Genomic DNA, 19,296 nt, shown 5'->3' with positions numbered 1-19,296 from the left:
GACATATACTCCAGTCCTTTCTAATGCATATAAGTATGTCAGGCCATGCTCATTAACTACCATCCTCAATCCCTTATTAGCAGTTCTGAAGTCCTGAAAGCTCTGAAGGCTGGAACAAATTTTTCTTGTAAGTTTGACCTAAGCTCAATTTGGCAGTAAGACTTGCTTGAACTGACATGAGACTATTTATAGGCTTTGTTTATCCCACTCGGTATTACTATTCATAAGTTATACTGTGGAAATATAAAAGCATTTGATTAATTGGGTATTGCCTCAGACCCTGCTGTGGTGGTTATATAGTATTTGATATAGGTAATGTGTTATCTTCCTAAAATCCCCCAAATTCTGAATTCCAAAATACACTTGGCCCAAGGGGCTTCAGATAAGGGCTTATGGGTGTATATTAGGCCATGTTGCTGCTTGGGCTAAGGAAGGCGCCTCGAGGGTCAACATTGTCTATTTAGTGAGGCATGTGTGAGTTTTGTTTCTACAGAATATGCAGTACAAAGCATAGAATTTGCAAGAAAAATAGAACACTTGCACTTTTACACATCACAATCAAGCTGCAGTTGTTACGGTAGCTTGTTGACTTACTTGGTAGGCTGCTCCTGGGGAAATGGTTTCAATTGTCAGCATGAAAGGTGGTCAATGAGTACACAGAAAAATCACACTGAGCTTAATCTGCCTGGGGGCTGCTTGTTTAGGGTGTGTTTACTGCCTGCCTGCTGTGTGCCATATATTGTGGTGAGCTGGGGCCACAGAGATAGCACATCAGCCCCTGCTTCCAAGAATCTTGTGGTCTAGGTGTAGAGGTAAGACAGATAGGAACAGTTGAACCCAGGTGTGGTTCCGTTATCATAATGGAATCATTATCATGGAATCATTATGTGAGAATGTAAGGAGAGGGCCAGAGAAAGCTTTTTGAAGATAACTCCTGAACTGAGTCTTGAAGGATGAGTTTGTAGTTCATCACGTGAAGGTGGAATTGGGATGTGGAAAGATGTACCCAGGATCAGGGGTGGAGTGAATAGGCAGTGTCTGAAAAGGTAAGTTTGGTGTGACTGGATTGGGAGGTAAGAGAGAGAAGCTTCCAGGGGGCATGGGAAATGGGGCTGGAGAGGAAGTCTGAAGCTATTTATAAATGTCTTTTCATGCAGTACTCAGAGGTTTGGGTTTTGTTCCAAAAATCGTTACCGGAAAGGGGTCCCGAGCCAGACTCCAAGAGAGGGTTCTTAGATCTTTTTTTTTTTTTTTTGAGATGGAGTCTTGCTCTGTCGCCCGGGCTGAGAGGGTTCTTAGATCTTGAGCAAGAAAGAATTCAAGGCCAATCTATAAAGTAAAGGCAAATTTATTAAGAAACGAAAGGAATAAAGAATGGCTACTCCATAGAGCAGCCCTGAGGGCTACTAGTTGCCTGTTTTAATTTTTTAAAATTTCTTGATTATATGCTAAACAAGAGGTGGATTATGTCACGTGCTTCCATGTGAAGAGTCCACCAACAGGCTTTGTGTGAGCAACAAGGCTGTTTATTTCACCGGGTGCAGGCGGGCTGAGTCCGAGAAAGGAGTCGGCAAAGGGTGGTGCGATTATCATTGTTCTTATAGGTTTGGGATAGGTATACAAAGTACATTCTTAGGGGCAGGGGAGAATATTACAAAGTACCTTCTTAAGGGCAGGGGGAGAATATGTCCTATCAGTTAGGATGGGGCAGGAACAAATCACAATGGTGGAATGTCATCAGTTCAGGCTATTTTCAGTTATTTTGTGGATCTTCAGTTGCTTCAGGCCATCTGGATGTATATGTGCAGGTCACAGGGGATATGATGGCTTAGCTTGGGCTCAGAGGCCTGACATTCCTGTCTTCTTATATTAATAAGAAAAACAAAACAAAAAAAATGGTGGTGAAGTGTCGGGGCAGCGAACGTTTTTTGGGGGTGGTATGGAGAGATAATGAGCGATGCTTCTCAGGGCTGCTTTGAGTGGGATTAGGGGCGGCGTGGGAACCTAGAGTGGGAGAGATTAAACTGAGGAGCTGCTTCGAGTGGGATTGGGGTGGTGTGGGAACCTACAGTGGGAGAGATTAAACTGAAGAAAGATTTTGAGGTAGGGGGTGATATTGTGGGGTTGTTAGAAGGAGCGTTTGTCATATAGAATAATTGGTGATGGCCTGGATGCGGTTTTGTAAGAAGTGAGAAACTAAACGGAAGACACAAGGTCGGAATAAGAGAAGGAGAAAAACAGGTATTAAAGGACTAAGAATTGGGAGGACCCAGGATATCCAATTAGAGTGCCCAAGGGGGTTCAGTGTAATTATTTGATTGGTTGGCGAGTTTTGGGGCTCTATCCTTGAGTTTTTTTATGTTGTCATATACCAGGCCAGACTGATTTAGGTAAAAACAACATTCTTCATTTAAAAATATACAGAGCCCCCCCACCTTTTTTTTGTTTTTTGTTTTTTGAGAGAGAGTCTTGCTCTGTCGCCCAAGCTGGAGTGCAGTGGCGTGATCTTGGCTCACTGCAAACTCCGCCTCCCGGGTTCATGCCATTCTCCTGCCTCAGCCTCCCGAGTAGCTGGGACTACAGGCACCTGCCACCATGCCCAGCTAATTTTTTGTATTTCTAGTAGAGACAGAGTTTCACCATGTTAGCCAGGATGGTCTCAATCTCCTGACCTTGTGATCCGCCCGCCTTGGCCTCCCAGAGTGCTGGGATTACAGGCGTGAGCCTCTGCGCCCAGCCCAGAGTCCCCTCTTTTTTTTTTTTTTTTTGAGACAAAGTCTGGCTCTGTCGCCCAGGCTGGAGCGCAGTGGCGCGATCTCGGCTCACTGCAACCTCCGCCTCCCGGGTTCACACCATTCTCCTGCCTCAGCCTCTCGAACAGCTGCGACCCTGTAGTCCGCCACCATGCTCGGCTAATTTTTTGTATTTTTAGTAGAAACGGGGTTTCACAGTGTTCGCCAGGATGGTCTCGATCTCCTGACCTTGTGATCCGCCCGCCTCGGCCTCCCAAAGTGCTGGGATTACAGGTGTGAGCCACCGCGCCCGTGAGTAAGTCGAGGCCTTGGTGATTTTGGGGGAAAGAGAAATGCAAAGCCAGCAATTGTTTGTTAAAGAAGGCTTAGAAACGGCTAGGAGAGAGTGAGTGAGATTGATAGTGTAGTGGAGATAGCTGGGGAGAGGTAGAGGGTGGCATAAGAATGGGAACGAGAATAAGAGTGAGTATAAAAGTTAAGAAGAGGACTTCATCAGGGTGAAAGTATTGGAGGGTGCCCTGTCAGCAAAGTTCATCTATCCACTCTAAGAGGGAGTCAAGAGTGATGGATTGGGGATAGTACCAGGAGATAATCCGCTACAATGGTTTGGAGGAAAATTGTAAACCGGCAATGTAAACAAGTGCAGGGCATTTACAAGTAGTTGAGAATTGTGAATAGGAGTACGACTAGACAGAAGGTAGTAGGGATGATAAGTTTTTGGGGTGCAGTCCAAGTAGTAGGGGTGACTGCGTAAAGCCCTGTTGTAAAAAGTAGGGTAAGGACAAATAGACCTAATAGAATGAAGGACTGTATTAGGCTCATAAGGGTTATTACTGCTCTTCAGAAACGCGAATGAGTTTAAGGAAAGTAGGGGTGAGTACTTGTGACTTCCAGGAGGAAAGGGAGAGATCAGGCTGGCTGTTTGACGGACACAGCTTTATTCTGGAATGATAAACCTAACGGGGGAAGGGTCCTGCAAATGAACAGCCATTGGGGTACTATAGATGACTAAGTGGGGTCCGGTCCACGGAGGTTGTAGAGTTTGAGGGGTCAGATTCTTAACAGGAACTGATCATCCAGCTAGGGTGTCTTCATATGGCTGAGAATCTGGAGTAGGCAAGAGAAGATTAGCAGCCTGATGAATTTCCTGTCTAGCCTGCTGGAGGACTGGAAGGTAGTTGCCTAGAGGGCTGGTGTCTGGGCATGGTTGGGGCCAAGCAAGAAAGTGCGTCCATATACAAGTTCAAATGGACTCTACCCTGTAGCATCTTGAGGACAGGCTCTAATTCTGAGAAGGGCAAGAGGTAAAAGTACTGTCTAGTCTTGGCCGTGAGGAACAGAAATTGGAACGCTAGCTGCTTCTTTAGCTACCTTATCAGCATAAGTGTTGCCCTGAGCAGTGGGATCCGATGCCTTTTGATGGCCCTTGCAGTGAAGGACTCCAGGTTCCTTTGGACCTAAAGCAGCCTTGAGAAGAGTTTTTATTAGAGAGGTATTAATGATGGAGGACCCTTGAGTAGTGAGGAAACCTCTTTCTGCCCACATATAACAGCATGGTGGTGTAGGATGTGGAAGGCATATTTAGAGTGAGTATAAATATTGATGCATAGTCCCTTTGCAAGAGTGAGGGCCTGAGTTAAGGCAACGAGTTTGGCTTGCTGAGAGGTGGTAGAGGGGGCCAGAGCAGTAGCCTCAATGATAGATGTGAAAGATACTATAGCATAGCCTGCCTTTGCTGGTGAGTGGCGATTAGGCCTAGTGGAACTGCCATCAATAAACCAAGTGTGATCAGGGTGAGGAACAGGAAAGAAGGAAATACGGGGAAATGGAGTGAATGTCTGGTGGATCAGAGAGATACAGTCATGGGGGTCAGGTGTGGTATCCGGATAATGTGGGAGGCCGGATTGAAGTCCAGGACAGGAACAGTGGTAATTGTGGGAGACTCAACAAAGAGTGAGTATAGCTGAAGGAGCTGGGGGGCAGAAAGTATATGCGTCAGGTGGGAGGAAGAAAATAGATTTTGAAAGTTATGGGAACTGTAGGGAGTAAGTGGAGCATAGCTTGTGATTTTGAGGGCTTCTAAAAGTATAAAAGCAGTGGCAGCTGCCACATGCAGACATGAGGGCTAGGCTAAAAGAGTAAGGTCAGCTGGGTGTGATGGCTCACGCCTGTAATCCCAGCACTTCAGGAGGCCAAGGCGGGTGGATCACGAGGTCAGGAGATTGAGACCATCCTGGCTAACATGGTGAAACCCTGTCTCTACTAAAAATACAAAAAATTAGCTGGGCGTGGTGGTGGGCGCCTGTAGTCCCAGCTACTCGGGAGGCTGAGGAAGGAGAATGGCGTGAACCTAGGAGGCAGAGCTTGCAGTGAGCCGAGATCACGCCACTGCACTCCAGCCTGGGCGACAGAGCGAGACTCCATCTCAAAAAAAAAAAAAAAAAAGTAAGGTCAAGTGGTTTGGACAGAAAAACTACAGGGCACGGTCCCAGCTCTTGTGTAAGAATTCCGACCACACAACCCTGTACTTCGGCTGTGTGTAATGAAAAAGATTGGGAGGAGTTAGGGAGAGCTAGTGTGGGAGCAGCTTTTAGGGCTGTTTTTTAAGGAATGGAAAGGGGAGTGGGGAAAGGATTTAGGATATATGGGGTCAGCTAGGTTTATTTAGAACGGAATAATGGGTTGCGGAGGGAGGTACTGAGGATAGGAGAGTATATGGCTTTGGCACCACAGGGTGGATAGGCAAGACAATTTGGTTGATAAGGCGCAGATCCTGAACTAACCTGTAAAACTTGTCTAGTTTTTGGACAGGTAAAATGGGGGAATTGTAAGGAGAGTTTATAGGCTTCAAAAGGCCATGCTGTAACAGGCGAGTGATAACAGGCTTTAATCCTTTTAAAGTGTGCTATGTGATGGGATATTGGCATTGAGAAGGGTAAGGGTGATTAGGTTTTAATGGGATGGTAAGGGGTGCATCATCTGTCACCAAGGAGGGAGTAGAGGTGTCCTATACTTGTGGATTAAGGTGGGGTGATACAAGGAGAAGATGTGAAGGAGGCTTTGAACTGGGGCAAAAGGTGGCAATGAGGTGTGGCTGTAGCCCAGGGATAATCAGGGAAGCAGATAATTTAGTTAAAATGTCTCAACCTAATAAGGGAGCTGGGCAGGTGGGGATAACTAAAAAGGAGTCCATAAAAAAATGTTGTCCAAGCCGGCATCAGAGTTGGGGAATTTTAAGAGGTTTAGAAGCCTGGCTGTCAATACCCACAACAGTTATGGAGGCAAGGGAAACACGCCCTTGAAAAGAACGTAATGTGGAGTGAGTAGCCTCCGTATTGATTAAGAAGGGGACAAACTTACCCTCCACTGTAAGAGTTACCCAAAGCATCTGTGATGGTCCTGTAGGCTTCCAAGGCGATCGGGCAGCATCAGTCTTCAGCCGCTAAGCTGAGAAGATCTGGGAAGGAGTCAGTCAGAGAGCCTTGGGCCAGAGTTCCAGGGACTCTGGGAGTGGCTGCTGGGTGAGTTGGACAGTCTGATTTCCAGTGGGGTCCCACACAGATGAGACACGGCTTAAGAGGAATCCCAGGCTGTGGGCATTCCTTGGCCCAGTAGCCAGATTTCCGGCACTTGAAGCAAGATCCTGGGGAGGCGGTCCTGGAGGAATGCCTGGGCCCTGAGGTTTAGGCGTTTTGAAGTTCTTGTGTGTTGGAGATGTGGCTGGGGTTTCTCTCACAGCAGAGTCAAGTAATTGCAACTCTTCTGTATTATTGTACACTTTGAAGGTGAGGTCAGTTAAGTCCTGTTGTGGGGTTGAGGGCCAGAATCTAATTTTTGGAGTTTTTTCTAATGTTGGAAGCGGGTTGGGTAATAAAATGCATATTGAGAATAAGACAGCCTTCTGGCCCCTCTGGGTCTAGGGCGGTAAAGCATCTAAGCGTTGTTGCCAAATGGACCATGGACTGGGCTGGGTTTTCATATTTGATGAAAAAGAGCCTAAATGCTAACTGATTTGGGAGAGGTTGGATAAATAAAAAGGAGCATTAACCTTGGCTATGCCTTTAGCTCCAGCCCCCTCCCTAAGAGGAAATTGTTGGGCAGGTGGGGGAGGGCCAGTCGTGGAATGAAACTGTAAGCCAGGCCGGGTGTGAGGAGGGGGGTAATAGAAGGGTTATAGGGTCGGGGGGCAGAGGCTGAAGAAGAGTTGGGACCTGGCTCAGCCTGGCAAGGAGCAGCCTGGGGAGGAGGGGAGAGGTCAGGTGGGTCTATAGAAAAGGAGGATTCACAGGACTCAGAGCTTGGGGTGGAGACTGAAGGAACAGACAGGAGAGAAAGAAGAAAGATTTGGGACAAATCTCATTGGGAGCAGAGATTAGGAAGGGACCGAGGTGTAAAAGAATGCCTGGACATCAGGCACCTCAGACCATTTGCCCATTTTATGACAAGAATTACCTAGATCTTGTAGAATGGAGAAATCGAAAGTGCTGTTTTCTGGCTATTTGGAATCATTGTTGAGTTTGTATTGGGGCCAAGCGGTGTTGTAGAAGAAAATAAGACACTTAGGTTTTAGGTCAGGTGAGAGCTGAAGAGGTTTTAAGTTTTTGAGAACACAGGCTAAGGGAGAAGAAGGAGGAATGGAGGGTGGAAGGTTACCCATAATGAAGGAGGCAAGTTTAAAGAGAAAGGTAGAGACACGGAGAAAGGGGTGGTGAGCAGCCAAAGCAGGCATCCCCGCAATTGACTTGCCACCAAGGGAATGTGGGTGAATGACCAAGGTAGGTGTCCCTGTGGTGATCAGACACCAATGGAGTGTGGGCAAATAATCAGGCAGGCGTTCTCGCATTGATTAAATACCAAGGGGAGACTGTCTTCCCAAGTCTGTGACCGGTGCTGGAGTTTTGGGTCCATGGATAAAATATGTCTCCTTGTCTCTACTACAGAGGAAAAAGAACTGGAATTGGAAGGACAGGGAGATTGAAGGGTAGCAAGAGAGGAAGATTGAAGGGTAGCAAGAGAGGCTGGAGAAGAGTGAAAAGACTGCTTACCGGCCGGGCACAGTGGCTCAAACCTGTAATCCCAGCACTTTGGGAGGCCAAGACGGGTGGATCACAAGGTCAGGAGATCGAGACCATCCTGGCTAACATGGTGAAACCCTGTCTCTACTAAAAAATACAAAAAAAAAAAACCTAGCTGAGCGAGGTGGCGGGCGCCTGTAGTCCCAGCTACTCGGGAGGCTGAGGCAGGAGAATGGCATAAACCCGGGAGGTGGAGCTTGCAGTGAGCTGAGATCCGGCCACTGCACTCCAGCCTGGGCGACAGAGCGAAACTCCGTCTCAAAAAAAAAAAAAAAAAAAAAGACTGCTTACCCGATTTGAAATTGGTGAGATGTTCCTTGGGCTGGTTGGTCTGAGGACCTGACGTCATGGAGTGAGGGCAAGGACATGGAATGAGGGACTGGTCTCCTGAAGGAGTCCTCCTGTCCTGGGTGTTGGCACCAAATATCACGTGCGTCCGTGAGAAGAGACCACCAACAGGCTTTGTGTGAGCATAAAGGCTGTTTATTTCACCTGGGTGCAGGCGGGCTGAGTCTGAGAAAGGAGTCAGCAAAGGGTGGTGGGATTATCATTAGTTCTTATATACTTGGGATAGGCGTACAAAGTACATTCTGAAGGGTGGGGGAGAATATTACAAAGTACCTTTTTTTTTTTTTTTTTTTTTTTTTTCCTGAGGCGGAGTCTCGCTCTGTCACCCAGCCTGGAGTGCAGTGGCCAGATCTCAGCTCACTGCAAGCTCCGCCTCCCGGGTTTATGCCATTCTCCTGCCTCAGCCTCCCGAGTAGCTGGGACTACAGGCGCTCGCCACCTCGCCCCGCTAGTTTTTTGTATTTTTTTTAGTAGAGACGGGGTTTCAGCGGGTTAGCCAGGATGGTCTTGATCTCCTGACCTTGTGATCCGCCCGTCTCGGCCTCCCAAAGTGCTGGGATTACAGGCTTGAGCCACCGCGCCCGGCCACAAAGTACCTTCTTAAGGGCAGGGGAGAATATGTCCTATCAGTTAGGGTGGGGCAGGAACAAATCACAATGGTGGAATGTTATCAGTTCAGGCTATTTTCAGTTATTTTGTGGATCTTCAGTTGCTTCAGGCCATCTGGATGTACACGTGCAGATCACAGGGGATATGATGGCTTAGCTTGGGCTCAGAGGCCTGACAGATTATTCATGCCTCCCCTTTTTAGACCATATAGGGTAACTTCCTGACATTGCCATGGCATTTGTAAACTGTCAAGGCGCTGGAGGGAGTGTAGCAATGAGGACGACCTAGGTCACTCTTATGGCCATCTTGGTTTGGTGGGTTTTAGCAGGTTTCTTTACTGCAGGCTGTTTTATCAGCAAGGTCTTTATGACCTGTGCCTTGTGCTGACCCTCATATCTCATCCTGTGATTTAGAATGCCTAACTGTCTGGGAATGCAGCCCAGCAGGTCTTAGCCTTGTTTTACCTAGCCCCTATTCAAGATGGAGTTACTGTGGTTCAAACGCCTCTGATATTTCTCCCTCCCTTGTATAAAAGAACCCTTAACCGTAAGGGTTGCAGAGGGATGAAAATCCATCTTCTGTAACTTCTTCATGGTGAATAGGGTGATGATATTCCTGCCTAACTATGAGGGCCCCATGTATTCAGGGTAGAGAGGAGCTCAGTTAGAAAGCAGCAGTGTGGCAAGGCCATTCATGTCTCTTGAGTTCCAACAAAAGGTAATATCTGGAAGATTAATAAGTGTTCAGTTTAAGAAAACATTCAGTAAGCTTATCATGGGTTTCTACACAGAGTACAATAGCAATGTATTCCTCAACAGTAAAGCAAAATAAGTGAAATTATTCCAAGTAAACTAAATTAAAAGGCTTTTCATGAACTGGACAACTGTTGGAACCAAGCTGATATGGGATTGCTAGCTGATTCCAATATATGCCCAGAATTAGAATATTGATCCAGATTTTTGTATTACCTATATCTCTCGTTTCTTCTGAGCTGCAGCCAGAGATCACTAGTTGGTTAATAGGAATAAGTAGGGTCAATTTAAATTGCAGGAAAAAACTTAAACACAACTGATGAGACTACAACCTGACAACCATGTTTTTTTTTTTTTTTTTTTTGAGACAGAGTCTTACTCTGTTGCTCAGGCTGAGGACAGTGGTACGATCTCGGCTCATTGCAACCTCCACCTCCCAGGTTCAGGCGATTCTCCTGTCTCAACCTCCCGAGTATCTGGGATTATAGGCACATGCCACCACGTCCGGCTAATTTTTATATATTTTTTTGTAGAGATGCGGTTTCACCATGTTGGTCAGGCTGGTCTCGAACTGCTGACCTCAAGTAATCCACCCGCCTCAGTCTCCCAAAGTGCTGGGATTCCAGGTGTGAGCCACCACGCCCAGTCTAACCACTGAAACATATATATTTTTTTCCTCTTGCCAGTCTTTCATTTTTACTAAAGACAAATCATGGTAAGACCAATTTGCTTTATTATACTTAGACTGATTATTTGTATAAAGTGCAGCAAGAATAAATATTTTTTTACATAGGCTTTTAAAACTGACTTTGATGGAAGTCTGCTTCTTAAGAAATCTTAGATAATACTTTTTTAAAGCTGAGCCCAGCCATGGGTTTGTACCCTGAAATACCTATAAATCGGGTAAATTTCTCTCCTCTTGAGGTTCCAAGATAACTTGGGGCTCCTGGGCCTGTCAGAAAGTGACATTCGTTAATTACTACAGGTTAGGAACCCTGTACAGGGTCTGTAGCCAAGGTATGAGGCCAGTTTTCTCAAGGGGCTTTTATTGGCTCTGTAAGTCACATTTGATTCCTTAAAGGAAAACATACCATTCCAATCAAAGCCTTGGTAAAATAACCAGTTTCTCCAATTGTGTCCTATTGCAAAAAGAAACAGATTCTTATTGCACTTATGCAAATAACTGTATTGCTGTAAGTTGGGAATACTCACAAATAGTTTCCAAATTCTGGAGAAATCAGGTAGAGTGAAACAAATATGGTCTAAATTTTGTTCACAGTAGTATACTTTGCTCAATTTTTAAAAGCTGTAACTAGCTCAAAAGTTTTCTTGATTGTGAAAAACAAAACAAGGGATCAGCAACGTTTTAAGCAAAGTCAAAAAGATTACTTTAGTCTTCTATTAGTTCGGTCCATGCAGTTAACTTCTGTTCTGATTGATATTCAAGAACATTTCAGCTTTACATGAGTCCTGAAAGTTTTTCCTAAATTCTAATGTCACAGTCTCCAAAGTTATTAGAAACCTGCATTCAAGAGCACTTTTCAAAATCCTGTAGCTGATTGAAACCACCTTTGAAACAGGATTAAAACAAGACAACAGTTGTCTGTGGATGACAAAATGTTTTAAGGCAGCCACAGTCAAAAATACGATTGACAAAGAAATTTGGTTACCGCAGTGGCATATAACAATTTTATGTAACAATTGTAATTATTAGGAACATATACTAAGTCATGAGAGAATTATGGGAGTTTTCCATAATTTTGGAACATATACCAGTAACATATTTTTATTTATTGATTGATTGATTGATTGTTGAGACAATCTTGCTTTGTCGCCCAGGCTGGAGTGCAGTGGCATGATGATCTCGGCTTGCTGCAACCTCTGGCTCCTGGGTTCAAGCTATTCTTCTGCCTCAGCCTCCCAAATAGCTGGGACTACAGGTGTGCACTACCATGCCCAGCTAATTTTTGTATTTTTAGTAGAGATGGGGTTTCACCATATTGGCCAGGCTGGTCTTGAACTCCTGACTTCAGGTGATCGGCCTGCCTTGGCCTCCCAAAGTGCTGGAATTACAGGCTTGAGCTACCGCCCCTGGCCTCAATAACATATTTATATAAATTCAGCACAAAGAAAGCCAAACACTATTTCATATTTGATAATCCTTTATGATTTATATACCAAATAAGCCATATTTCACTTTGCATTACTATACTATTAATGTTAAACCCAATTCTTAATAAAACCTTATGGACAAATCTATACAACTGTAATGCCTGACCATAAGGTAAGATTTTCATTAACCTTTTATAACCCTTTACAATTTGCTTTTTTTGTGTGTGTGAGACAGAGTTTTGCTCTTGTTTCCAGGCTGGAGTGCAATGACGTGATCTTGGCTCACTGCAACCTCTGCCTCCTGGGTTAAAGCTATTCTCCTGCCTCAGCCTCCTGAGTAGCTGGGATTACAGGCATGAGCCACCATGCCTGGCTAATTTTATATTTTTGGTAGAGATGGGGTTTCTCCTTGTTGGTCAGGCTGGTCTTGAACTCCCGACCTCAGGTGATCTACCCGCCTCAGCCTCCCAAAGTGCTGGGATTACAGGCATGAGTCAACATGATTGTCTAACCCTTTACAATTTTTTTTGTTAAAGAGCGGATTAGTGCTCTACGAAAAAGTTACTGTACTTTTATTCTAATGTTTAATTTAGAGAAAAACTGAATAATACCCTCTTAACTTTAGCCAGTATGTTCACACACAGAATTTGGTTTACAAGATTAATTTTTCACAAACACTTAAACTTTCAGCTTTATTCTATTTAACTTAATCCTTTAACTCTTTAGGTGAAAAAAAAAAATCCGCACTCCCATGACTTCGTATATATATATATATATATATTTTTTTTTTTAAGACGGAATCTTGCTCTGTTACCAGGCTATAGCTCAGTGGAGCGATCTCGGCTCACTGCAGTCTTCACCTCCTGAGTTCAAGTGATTCCCCTGCCTCAGCCTCCTCAGTAGATGGGACTACAGGTGCGCACCACCACACCTGACTAATTTTTTGTATTTTAGTAGCGACAGGGTTTGACCATGTTGGCTAGGCTGGTCTCGAACTCCTGACCTTGTGATCCGTCCACCTCAGCCTCCCAAAGTTCTGGTATTACAGGTGTGAGCCACCATGCCTGACCTACTTCTTATAATCTTTTATGAAAAACACATTTCACTTTCTTTACACACCTTGCATGTAAAACTGTTTTTATTTCCCAAAGATTACTTAAGTCATGGAACTAAAAGGCATTATACTGTTTACTTTTCTGATAAGAAATACTTTATTTAAGCACTTTTTTTTTCCTGGACAGAATCTCACTCTGTTGAGTATAATGCAGTGATCTTGGCTCACTGCAGCCTCTGCCTCCTGAGTTCAAGCAATTCTCCTGCTTCAGCCTCCCAAGTAGCTGGCATTACAGGCATGCACTACCATGCCAGCTAATTTTTTAAAATATTTTTAGTAGAGACAGGATTTCACCAGGTTGCCCAGCCTGGTCTCGAACTCCTGACCTCAGGTGATCCACCTGCCTCGACCTCCCAAAGTGCTGGGATTACAGGTGTGAGCCACCATGCCTGGCCTTATTTAAGCTCTTACTATTATTATCATTATTTGAGACAAAATTTTGCTCTGTTGTCCAGGCTGGAGTGCAGTGGCACAGTCTCGGCTCACTGCAACCTCCGCCTTCTGGGTTCAAGCAATTCTCTTGTCTTGGCCTCCCAAGTAGCTGGGATTACAGGCGTGCACCACCACGCCCAGCTAATTTTTGTATTTTTAGTAGAGACAGGTTTTCACCATGTTGGCCAAGCTGGTCACAAACTCTTCACCTCAAGTGATCTGCCTGTCTCGGCCTCCCAAAGTCCTGGAATTTCAGGCATGAGCCACTGCGTCCAGGCTAAGCACTTATTATCTTAAACCAATTAGTTAAAACTCTTTCATATGTAAACATTACATGCACAACACATATAAATACACAGAAAGAGATCCAGTAGTTGTAAGACTTTTCATTTGCCAGTAAAGAATGCAGTTTCCATGGCCTAATAAGCAGGCACAGCTGGCAGGCACAAGGTCCCTTTTTTGTTTTTTTTGTTTGAGACGGAGTCTCGCTCTGTTGCCCAGGCTGGAGTGCAGTGGCGCGATCTCGGCTCACTGCAACCTCAGCCTCCCGGGTTCAAGCGATTCTCTTGCCTCAGCCTCCCAAGTAGCTGGGATTACAGGCATGCGCCACCACACCGGCTAATTTTGTATTTTTAGTAGAGGTGGGGTTTCTCCATGTTGATCAGGCTGGTCTGGACCTCCCGACCTCAGGTGATCCGCCTGCCTCCGCCTCCCAAAGTGTTGGGATTACAGACATGAGCCACCGCTCCTGGCGCCTTTATTCTTATAGATTCCACTCATTTCCAAAGTTACTTAGGTAAACACTTTTTCCTCTACTCCCTTCAGTGAGTTGGTTTTATACGTTTCTGATATAGGTTAGACACTTTTGTCATTTTCTGCATTTTACAGAACTTCCTGATGTCCTAAATTATTTTTTTTAATTTTGCATACATTAAGGTTCACTCTTTGTGCTGTAAAAATTTGTGGGTTTTGAAACCCATAGATAGTACCATGTATCCACCATTACAGTTTCTTTGAGTACAATTTTGCTGTCCTAAAAAGTCCACTGTTCTTCATTTATTTGAGCTCACCCTCACCCCTAAAACCCTGGCAACCATTGATCTGTTTGCCATCTCTATAGTTTTATCCAGAATGTTGTGTAATTGGAATCATAATATATAGCCTTTTCAGATGGACTTCCTTCACTCAGCAATGTGTACTTAAGATTCATTCACGTATTTTCTTTTTTTTTTTGAGACAGAGTCTTGCTCTGTCACCCAGGTTGGAGTGCAGTGGCCGGATCTCAGCTCACTGCAAGCTCTGCCTCCAGGGTTTATGCCATTCTCTTGCCTCAGCCTCCCGAGTAGCTGGGACTACAGGCGCCCGCCACCTCGCCCGGCTAGTTTTTTGTATTTTTTAGTAGAGACGGGGTTTCACCGTGTTAGCCAGGATGGTGTCGATCTCCTGACCTCGTGATCCGCCCGTCTCGGCCTCCCAAAGTGCGGGATTACAGGCTTGAGCCACCGCGCCCGGCCATTCACATATTTTCATGGCTGGATAACTAATTTTTTAAATTGCTGAATATTTTATTATATGGATGTATCACAGTTTATTAATCTATTTAAATACATCTTGGTTGCTTCCAGTTTTTGGTGATTATAAATAATGCTGCTATAAATATTTCTGTGCAGGTTTTTATGTGTACAAAAATTATTTTTCTTGCCATATTTTTTTTGAGGTGGGGTCTCCCTCTGTCACCCAGGCTGGAGTGCAGTGACAAGATCACACCTCACTGCAGCCTTGAACTCCTGGGCTCAAGTAATCATCCCTCCCCAGCCTCCCGAGTAGCTAGGACTATGGGCATGTGCCACTACTTTTAATTTAATTTAAATTTAAATTTTATTTTATTTTATTATTTTTTAAGAGATGGGGGTCTCTATTGTCCAAGCTGGTCTCAAACTCCTGGGCTCAAGCAGTCCTCCTGCCTCAGCCTCCCAAATATCTGGGACTATAGGCACAAGCCATGGTGTCCAGCATATTTTCAGATCAGTAAATACCTAGGAGTGTGATGGGTAGATCATATGGTAAAACTGTTTAACTTTTTAAGAAACTGCCAAACTGTCTTCCAGAGTGGCTCTATGATTTTCCATGCCTACTATCAATGGATGAGAGTCACTGCTCCTCTGCATCCTTGTCAGCAATTGGAATTGTCAGCTGGTCTTCTTTCTTTTTTTTTTTTTTTCTTTTCTTTTTTGAGACAGAGTTTCACCCTGTCGCCCAGGCTGGAGTGCAGTGGCATAATCTCGGCTCACTGCAAGCTCCACCTCCTGGGCTCACACCATTCTCCTGCCTCAGCCTCCTGAGTAACTGGGACTACAGGCACCTGCCACCATGCCCGGCTAATTTTTGTGTGTGTTTTTAGTAGAGACGTGGTTTCACCGTGTTACCCAGGATGGTCTTGATCTCCTGACCTCGTGATCCGCCCGCCTCGGCCTCCCAAAGTGCTGGGATTACAGGTGTGAGCCACCACGCCCGGCCGGTTTTCTTTTCTTAAAATTTCAGTCATTCTAACAGATGTCCCAGTACACCATTACTAATATTTGAGTTAGTTAACTCTCTAAGCTCAGTGAGAGTAAAGAAAGAAAAGTAGAATCCAGCTGGGGATTTCATTTCCAGAAATAATTATTAAGTAGCTATGGGGTAGTAGAACTCTAGACATAACCCATTCTAGGTCTCCTTTCTTACTTTTGTTTTATTTTGAAGACCGTGGGAAGATTACCTCAAACAGTCCAAAAGAATGGTACAGACTTGAACTTGGATGTTATGTATTTAAACATATAAGGCACACAAGGGCCGGGTATAGTGGCTCACGTCCGTAATCCCAGCACTGGGAGACCGAGGTGGGTGGATCACCTGAGGTCAGGAGTTTGAGACCAGCCTGGCCAACATAGCGAAACCCATCTCTAACAAAAATACAAAAACTACCTGAGTATGGTGCTGCGCGTTTGTAATCCCAGCTACTTAGGAGGCTGAGACAGGAGAATAGCTTTAACCTGGGAGGCAGAGGTTGCAGTGAGCCAGGCTTGCGCCACTGCACTCCAGCCTGGGTAACAGAGTGAGACCCTGTCTCGAAAAACAAACAAACAAACAAACATATTGGCACATAGGGATTCAGGTTCATTGCGCATTTAATATTGAATTGTGTGACTGCACTGCCTATAATGTGCTGGGTTACCAGTATGCTGAATGATGGGGCTACAGTGATGCATAAATCAGACAAAGTCTAGTCCTCAGTAAGCTTACAGTCTAACATGGAAGAAAAAACACCTACAATACACAACTATCAAGACTGTGATGGGGAGTACAGAGAGCTATGGAAACACCAATGTCAGGGCATCTGATCAGCCTAGGAGAGGTTAGAGAAGTCTTCTTGGAGGAAATGACCTCTAAGATATGGCCTATAGCAGGAGTTGCTGAAGTGCAGCCTGTAGGCCAAATTCAGCCTGCCATCTGCTTTGGTACAGCTCATGAGCTAAGAATGATTTTTTTTGCATTTTTAAATGTTTGAAAAGATTCAAGAGAATAATGCTTTGTGATATGTGAAAATTGTATGATATTCGAATTTCAGCATCTATAAATAACATTTCATTAGAATGCAGCCACACTCACAGCTGCTTTTGCACTATAGCAACGGAGTTGAACAGTTGCAAGAGACTGTATGACCTGCAAAGCCTAGGATATTTACTCTGTGGCCCTTTACAGAAAAAGTTTGCTGATCCCTGGCACAGGATAGGATGGGTAGGTGTTAGCCTTATAAAGCAGAGTGAAGAAGAGGGAAGTTGCTTTCTGATGGGATCTTTGTATAGCTGCAGTAACCTTAATATGCTTACAACATGGCATAAAGGAGGTAGGGGCTGAAGGACTGTGGTGAGTATTGGAGCTAGACGAGTGGGTAGGATCCAGACTGGGAAGAGCCTTGGCAATTGTATATAGGGATTTGGGTTTATCCAGTATGAAGCCTTTAAAAGATTTAAAGTGATGTGATCCGATTTACTTTTTTTTTTTTTTTTTTTTTTTTTTTTTTTTTTTGAGACGGAGTCTCGCTCTGTTGCCCAGGCTGGAGTGCAGTGGCCAGATCTCAGCTCACTGCAAGCTCCGCCTCCCGGGTTTACGCCATTCTCCTGCCTCAGCCCCCCGAGTAGCTGGGACTACAGGCGCCCGCCACCTCGCCCAGCTAGTTTTTTTGTATTTTTTTTAGTAGAGACGGAGTTTCACCGGGTTAGCCAGGATGGTGTCGATCTCCTGACCTCGTGATCCGCCCATCTCAGCCTCCCAAAGTGCTGGGATTACAGGCTTGAGCCACCGCGCCCGGCCCCGATTTACTTTTTAAAAAAATCCTCGGCCGGGCGCGGTGGCTCAAGCCTGTAATCCCAGCACTTTGGGAGGCCGAGACGGGCGGATCACGAGGTCAGGAGATCGAGACCATCCTGGCTAACACGGTGAAACCCCGTCTCTACTAAAAATACAAAAACTAGCCGGGCGAGGTGGCGGGCGCCTGTAGTCCCAGCTACTCGGGAGGCTGAGGCAGGAGAATGGCGTAAATCCGGGAGGCGGAGCTTGCAGTGAGCTGAGATCTGGCCACTGCACTCCAGTCCGGGCGACAGAGTGAGACTCCGCCTCAAAAAAAAAAAAAAAAAAAAAAAAAATCCTCTGGCAACAGTGTAGAGATTGGGTTGGAGAGGGTGGGGTGAGAAAAGAGGCAGAGAAACTAGTTGAGGCTTTTATAGTCATTCAGGGGAGATGCTGGTAACCTAGACTAGCACAGTGACCCTGGGGATAGGAATATATTGGTTTGAGAGGCATTTAAGAAGCACAATTGAAAGGCTTTGGTGTCTTAGTTTAGCCTTAGTCTATAGGCTGTTATAACAAAATACCATAGACTGAGTGGTTTATAAACAACAGAGATTTGGCTGGGTGTGGTGGCTTGCACCTGTAATCCCAGCACTTTGAGAGGCTGAGGCAGGAGGATCATTTGAGCCCAAGAGTTCGAGACCAACCTAGGAAACATGGCAAAACTCTATCTCTACAAAAAAATACAAAAAGTTAGCTGGGCATGGTGGTGTGTGCCTGTTAAACCCAGATAACAGAGAGGCTGAGGTGGGAGGATCGCATGAGCCCTGGAGGTGGAGGCTATAGTGGACCATGATCAGGCCACTGTACTCCAGCCTGGAGACCCTGTCTCAAAAAAAAAAAAAAAAAAAAAAAAAGAAAAGAAAAAGAAATAATAAAAAAAAAAATGCAGAAAATCACAAAACAAAAGCAGAGATCAGAGATTTATTTTCAGTTTTGGAGGCTGAGAAGTTGAAGATCAAGGTGCTGGTAGATTCAATGTCTGGTGAGGGCCTGCTTTCTGGCTTAGTGGCAGCTGTCTTTTCACTGTGTTCTCACATAGCAAAAGGGGAACTCTGATCTCCTGAACCCTTATAAAGGCACTAATCCCAATCATGATGGCTCCACCCTTGTGACCTAAACACCTCACACCTCCTAAAGGTCCTACCTGCTAGTACGTTATCTTGGGAGTTAGGAATTCAACATGACTTTGGGCAGGGGTATAAATATTCAGTCTATAGCATTTGGTGATTGATTGGAGGCATTGAAGTGTAATTATTTTCATGTTCAAATGATTATGCTTTCTTTTTTCAAAAGTTTGTTTTTTCTGGTTCATGTGAATGCATGGTTGAGAAATCCATGTTTAGTAATAGTCTGCAGAGCAAAATTCTTCAGTGGTGTTTCATTCCTTCAGAGCTCCTTCCCGTAACATGGGTTTTAAAATCACATCTCTGTGACCTCTTCATGTTGTTCCCTGTTGACAAGAGATCTGGCTTTTAAAGAGCAGAGAAGCTATTGGCAGATTAATTTTCCTTTCCAGGTTTATCTTGGTTTAATGACTTTCCCAAAATATTTCTGGGTTGGGCCTTGGGCTCTGGTTTTCAAGGCAATTTGTCAACAATGACAAGCGCTTCTCATTTTCTAGAGCTCTTAGACTATTTCCAGTTTTAATCTCTGACCCTTGCCTTTCTCCTCTTTGGAGTGGAAGTCACTATGTTATGTTTTATAATATG

The 19,296-nt window shown here is 44.8% G+C and overlaps 1 protein-coding gene across 1 annotated transcript in view; it reads left to right on the top strand.

The window, feature by feature from the left end:
- Positions 1-19,296, top strand: part of INPP5B (inositol polyphosphate-5-phosphatase B) — an 83,276-nt gene that overhangs the window by 31,695 nt on the left and 32,285 nt on the right.

The sequence above is a fragment of the Rhinopithecus roxellana genome, chromosome 12 (assembly GCF_007565055.1).
Source record: "Rhinopithecus roxellana isolate Shanxi Qingling chromosome 12, ASM756505v1, whole genome shotgun sequence".
NCBI lineage: Eukaryota > Metazoa > Chordata > Mammalia > Primates > Cercopithecidae > Rhinopithecus > Rhinopithecus roxellana.
Note: the sequence above shows the minus strand (reverse complement) of the source record. Positions and strands in the feature narration are given on the sequence as shown.